This window comes from Desmodus rotundus, chromosome 7 (genome assembly GCF_022682495.2).
Source record: "Desmodus rotundus isolate HL8 chromosome 7, HLdesRot8A.1, whole genome shotgun sequence".
NCBI classification, from domain to species: domain Eukaryota; kingdom Metazoa; phylum Chordata; class Mammalia; order Chiroptera; family Phyllostomidae; genus Desmodus; species Desmodus rotundus.
This window is the reverse complement of record NC_071393.1, coordinates 68,951,597-68,957,879: the sequence shown is the minus strand read 5'-3', so window position 1 is coordinate 68,957,879 and position 6,283 is coordinate 68,951,597. Positions and strand designations below refer to the sequence as shown.

Sequence of the window (6,283 nt, the reverse complement as noted above, 5' to 3'; positions counted from 1 at the left end):
ATTGCTTCTCAGCCTTCTGGCTAAGATCAAGTGTAGTATCTGTTCTTATCTGTTTAATATCTGATATGTCCTCTATCCATAATACTGTCAGCTGCTTTCTCAAAAGAAACTTTGCAGGCTAGAAGGGATTGGCAAGAAATATTAAAAGTCATAAAAAGCAGGGACCGACAGCCAAGATTACTCTACCCAGTGAAGTTATAATTTAGAATTGAAGGGCAAATAAAGGCCATCCCAGAAAACAAAAAACTAAAAGAGTTCTTCATCACCAAACCATTGTTATATGAAATATTAAAAGGCATATTTAGGAAAAAGAAGATAAAAACTATGAATAATAAAATGGCAATAAACACATACCTATCAACAATTGTATCTAAAAAGCAAACTAAGGAAACAAGAATAACAGAGACAGAATCTTGGATACATAGAGCATTTTGATGGTTGTCAGATGGGAGGGGAATGTGGGAGAATGGGTGAAGAGATGAGGGGATTATGTACAAATAGGTAGTTACAGAATAGTCATGGGGTTGTAATGTACAGTATAAGAAATGGAGTAACCAAAGCACTTCTAAGCGTGACCCGTGGACATGAACAATGGTTGGGGGTTTGCCTGAAGTAGTGGGGTATGCTGGGTGGAGGAGGGGCAAAAAGGGGAACTGTAATAGCATAATGAATAAAATATAATTAAAAATAATAAATACTTGAGGGTAACAGTGAGGACTTTATTGCAAGGGGTTAACAAACAGGAGTCTTTTGTTTTCTCATCTTCCCTGCCCTCCCCCTTTTCATCACCACAATGTCAAGGGTTGCCCTGAATGGTGGAAAGAGCCACAATAGGGGTCACATTCTTTTGCCTTTGGGTAAAATGTGTTACCATTTTAAAGAACAGGTAAATATTGCCTAATTCATTTATAAATGTTTTACAGCTTTCAACTTCATAGATAAAGACATTTTTAAGGGCAAATCCCTGCCTTTGATAACAGGACATGGTATCAACTCAAGCCATATCTCCACTTCTGAAAATACACTCAAGATTTGTGTCCTACCAACAATGTCATACAACTGTTACTTTTTTTTTAATCCTCACCTGCGGTTATATTTTATTAATTTTAGAGAGTTGGGGGAAGAGAGAAAGAGAGAGAGAGAAACAGGGAGAGAGAGAAACATCTATGTGAGAGAGAGAAGCATCCATCAGTTGCCTCTGGTACATGCCCTATGCTCCAACCAACTTAATCACCCAGCCAGGGCACTTTTTTGACAAAATATTTCTATTACAATAATATAATCAAACCTTACATCACATACCGGTGAAGTGGCATCTCTCAGTCACACACAGGGAGGACTCTGTCCTGTTCAGCACTTCTACCTTATAGATGGAGGAGCTGAGGTACAGAGACCCTTCCACAGGGCTTTTCCTTGCTTCCTTTGCACACCTTCATTTCCAGTTTGGCATTCCTCTTCAGCCGAAGATCTAAATCTCTTTCTCTCTCAACTATCTAGGACACAGGAGAATTAACCTACACATGTAGATTATAGGGCCCCAGCCCTCAATATTGAAAGAAATACAGCATTTGCAGTAGGAAAAGTAGAAATGCTCTTCTGCTCAGCACCAGTAGCAACATTTGCATTAATTGAGGAAATGGGCTTTTTAGGAGGTAGTTCATCCTATGCAAATGCTTCCTTACAGTCAGTGAAAATTTCACATTATGATATTGCTGAATTTGTGGGCCCCTTTGGAAGCATTTTACAATTGCATTCCTGAGGTTATTTTAGCGCAGATCAAGGTGCTGTCTATCCTGTATTTTCATGATATCTTTTGAATTAATGACTCAGTCCTCATATTCTCACCTTCTTCCCAGTGGGTACCTGATTGCTATTTGTTGAAGCACTGAGCAGTTGGCATTACATTCTTAAATATTAAAGTCAAATGTATTCTATTCTTCCTCTGTTTCAGAGGTCAGACCCTCTGCCTGCCCCCTGCTTGCTGGGCCAGCCTTTGCTTTAGTGGGATTTAGATGCTGAGCAAATCTTAGCCAGAACCTCACCCTACCTCTCTGAGAGATGTTACTCTTGTTGACGACACTGAGTTTGGGAGGACCGTGACTATGTGTGGGGAAGGGAAAGGGAAAAGAGAAGAGGATATAAATTTATAACCCAGGAAAGTGAGAGAGATGCCTGAGGACTTGCTCGAACCACAGGGAAGGCAGAAACAGGAGGCTGATGGGGAGGAAGCTGCTCAGAAGCAGCGCTGACCATGACCTTTGGCCAGCAGTACAGTTTCTAGTAGCCAATGAACCTGTATAAGAAAAGTTGGGCATCTGGGACACACGCCCAGAACTGGTAACTTGTGAAGCTCTCTCATTTTGCTAAGCCCTGATGACACCCCCTTGCCAGGTGGGGGTCAGACTTGTCCAAGAGGGCTGGGAAGATTCCCATGACTTTTCTCTTCCATTTCTGAACATGATCACTACTCTCCTTTTGACCCAGGCCAACAGGCGAATATTACATTGCTCCATAGTGATTTCACACTGTTTATGACTATGCTTTTCAAGCTGTGGGTCATGAAACACTAGATGAGTCTTCAAATCAGTTGAATAGATTTCTTTCTTTCTTTTTTACTTTTTTTATTCTTTCAGGATATTTTTTTAACTTTTTTGAAATTGTTCAAGTACAGTTGTCTCCATCTCCCCATCACTACTCCCCCACTCCCGCCCCAGCCATCCCCACTTCCCACCCTTGATCCTATCCCTCTTTGGTTTTGTCCATGTATTCTTTATAGATGTTCCTGAAAACCCTTCTATCTTCCCCCCCCATTATCCCTTCCCACCTCCCCTCTGGTTACTGTCAGTTGGTTCTTAATTTTAATATCTCTGGTTATATTTTGCTTGCTTGTTTGTTTTGTTGAACAGGTTCCACTTATAGGTGAGATCATACAGTATTTGTCTTTCACTGCCTGGATTATTTCACTTAGTATAATGCTCTCCAGTTCCATCCATGCTGTTGCAAAGTGTAGGAGCTCTTTTCTTTCTGCTGTGTAGTATTCTATCATGTAAATGTACCATAGTTTTTTGATCTATTCATTTACTGATGGGCACTTAGGTTGCTTCCAGCACTTGGCTATTGTGAATTGTGCTGCTATGAACATTGGGGTGCATAGGTTCTTTTGGATTGGTGTTTCAGGATTCTTAGGATATAATCCCAGCAGTGGCATTGTCAGGTCAAAAGGCGGTTCCATTTTTAGTTTTCTGAGGAAGTTCCATACTGTTTTCCACAGTGGCTACACCAGTCTACATTCCCACCAATAGTGCACTAGAGTTCCCTTTTCCCCAGAACCTCTCCAACACTTGTTTGTTGATTTGTTTATGATGACATAGATTTCAAACAGCATAAAAAAATCAAGCAAGGCAGAGAATAGAATATATTAGATTACATAGTGAGGGTAAATAGTAGGTTACAACATGAAATGTTTTTGATGAGAAAAAGTTTGAAAATCACTGGTTTACAACAATCAATTTTCAAATATTCTTTAACAGTTTTTATTGGGAAAAATATCAAATATACATAAAAGCAGTGACAATAGTAAAGTACAATCTGTTGTCTTCTCATCTAGTTTCCAAATTGTCTTTTGTACATAGTACAATCCTATTCATTTCCTTCAGTAATTTCTTTTTATATATATGCCTGAGGATATATATTTATATATATAAATTTCATTTACTTTTAACTACTAGATAGTATGCCATCAAATGAATAATCACATTTTGATACTTCTATTATTGAATTGTGTGATTTTTATTTACTACTTTTTTCATTTTGTTTGTTGCCTTTTCTTCCTTTACTGACAACATGGACTGAGTGTTTGTGTTGTGTCATCCTCAAATTCACATGTGGAACTCCTCATCTCCAATGTATTTGGAGAGGAGACCTTTGGTTCATTAGAATTAGGTGACATCATGAGGATGGGATCCTCATGATGGGGGTAGTGCCCTTATAAGAGAAACCAGAGAGCTTGCTTTCTCTGTCACTTCTCCCTCCCTATGAGGATACAACCAAAAGGTGGCTGACAGCAATCCAAGGCGGGAGCCTTCACTAGGAACAGAACTGTCTGGCACCTTGGTCTTGGACTTCTCAGAACTGTGAGAAAATAAATTTTTGTTCTTTAAGCCATCCAGCCTATGATATTTTGTATGGCAGCTTGAGCAGACTAAGACACTGACACTGACTTCTTTTGAATTGATGTCTTCTCTACTATATTTTTCTTTAGGAGGTTTTTTCTCTACTAGCCTGGAAGTTTTACATTCCATTTTTATTCTTATTGTGATTGCTCTTAAACATTTAACATACATTTAACTCAACACAATCTGAAGTTAATCTCTATGCCCTGCCTGTTATGTTTGCCTTATTTAATTCCTACTCACCCACAGTAAGTATTTACAGTAGATACTCAAATTATAAACAAGACTACCTTTTTAATAACTTTTTTCTCATATCCCAATGTCCCCATTTGGGTTTTAATTCTTTCTTGACTAATAATTCTTTGAAATTCTTTCAGCAAATGTCTGTGAGAAGGAAACCCTTTCATTCTTTGTCTCAAAAAAATTAATACGAAAAAACATGAAAAGATGCCCGATTCCAAGATGGCGGCAACATAGGTGGGAGCGGAGTCCACTTCCCCTCAACGCCAGGGAAATACCTAGCTGATCTGAGGAGCAGAGCGAACAGCCAACAGTATTCCAGCATATACGAAGATCAGAGACCAAAGATAGAGGACACTGAAAGATCTGACGGTAAGAAGAGTGCTCAAGGACAATAAGGTCCACGGGACCCAGGACCGCGCGGTACAAGGGCGGCAGAAGCGCCAGCCCTGGCGCAGGGGCTACTGCAGGAGTCTTGGGAGAGGGCCAGGCTGCGCTGTGAGCAGCCAGGTGCTTGATTAGACCAGGGGGGCTTGAAAAGGAGGAATTTCTCAAAAAGAAAAAGAAAATAGAGACACTCAGGGGCTAATTAGAGAACTCTCGGTAGTAGCCGAGGCCCCTGGCGCCCCTCCCCCTCCACCCCTGGACTGCTACGCTCACCTGAGGTCTGGTCGCGCGCGCGAGCAGATTAGCGAACGGGACCCACACTTGAAACCCCGGAGGGGCGCCCACACCTGAAACCTCCGAGATAATTTGGAGCAGAGACTAGCTGCTCCACCCACAGGCCCAAAACCTCGGAACCGAGTGCCGCGTGATTCAGTCCCAGGGCGGCCCCGCCCACCCGAGAGACTCAAGCCCAGGGCGGCTGGATCGGGCCCCCAAGCACAGAGCCTGTGGCTCAGCGGGCTGCGCGCGCTCACCAAGCACAGGGCCGGCTGGGTGCCTGTTTTCCAAATACAAAGCTGCTGGCGAGTGTCCTAACCCCAAGGCGGCTGAATCCGCCACCTGCGCGCCAGCGTTCCAAGCCCTGGCGGCTCGATTGGTCCGCCGGCTGCGCGCTCAGGGCACAAAATAACGTCACAGACCCAAAGCGGCTGGATTCCCCTGCTGCGCGCGCACGCACGCCTCACAAGCCAAAGCAGCTGGATTGGCTGATCAACGGACTGATTGACTGCCAGGGACCACACCTACAAAACAGCGAAGAGTGTGACCCAGGAAGAGAGAAAAGTGAAACCAATCCTTCCAACCACCCCCTCCCGTTGCACAGACAGGACACCAGCAGAAATAACCTGACTGGTTTAAAGCCAACAGAAGATTTTTTTTTTTATCCTTTTTCTTTTTTTTCCTTTCCCCCTGAATTCCTTCTTCCTCTCTCTTTTTTTCTTTTTTTTCATTCCTTCTTCCTCCCATCCTTTACCATTTTTATGTCTTCTTCCTGCCTTCTTTTATCTATTTCTATGTTTTAATTTTTGCTAAAATTCCTTCTTATCTTGCCTCCGATCTTTCTTTATTCCTTCTTCCCTCCTTCCTTCCTTTCCTCCTTTCCTATTTCCTTTTTCCCTCCTTCCCATCTTTGTTTTGGTTTGTTTTGTGTGTGTGTGTGTTTTTTTTTTTTCTTTTCTTTTGCCCCCCCTTTCTCTTTTTCCCACAGGTGAGACAACAAAACCTGGAGTGCTGAAAAGACTAGAGTTAGACCGTGTTAAACACATAAACGTCAGCTCAAGACCAGTGAGCACAGGAGAGTAAGGAGACAGCACCACCGAATCCCATTGGCATTCTACCATAGAAGTTCATATCATAAATCCAGGGAGTCAGAACAAAGCAATTTAAGACGCAGAGGCCAACAAGAAGAGCCTCACAAACAATGGGAA

At 42.2% G+C, this 6,283-nt stretch overlaps 1 pseudogene; it reads left to right on the top strand.

Annotated features, from left to right (window-relative positions):
* Positions 1-113, top strand: LOC112312143 (U2 spliceosomal RNA; annotated as a pseudogene).
* Positions 114-6,283: the final 6,170 nt, after the last annotated feature.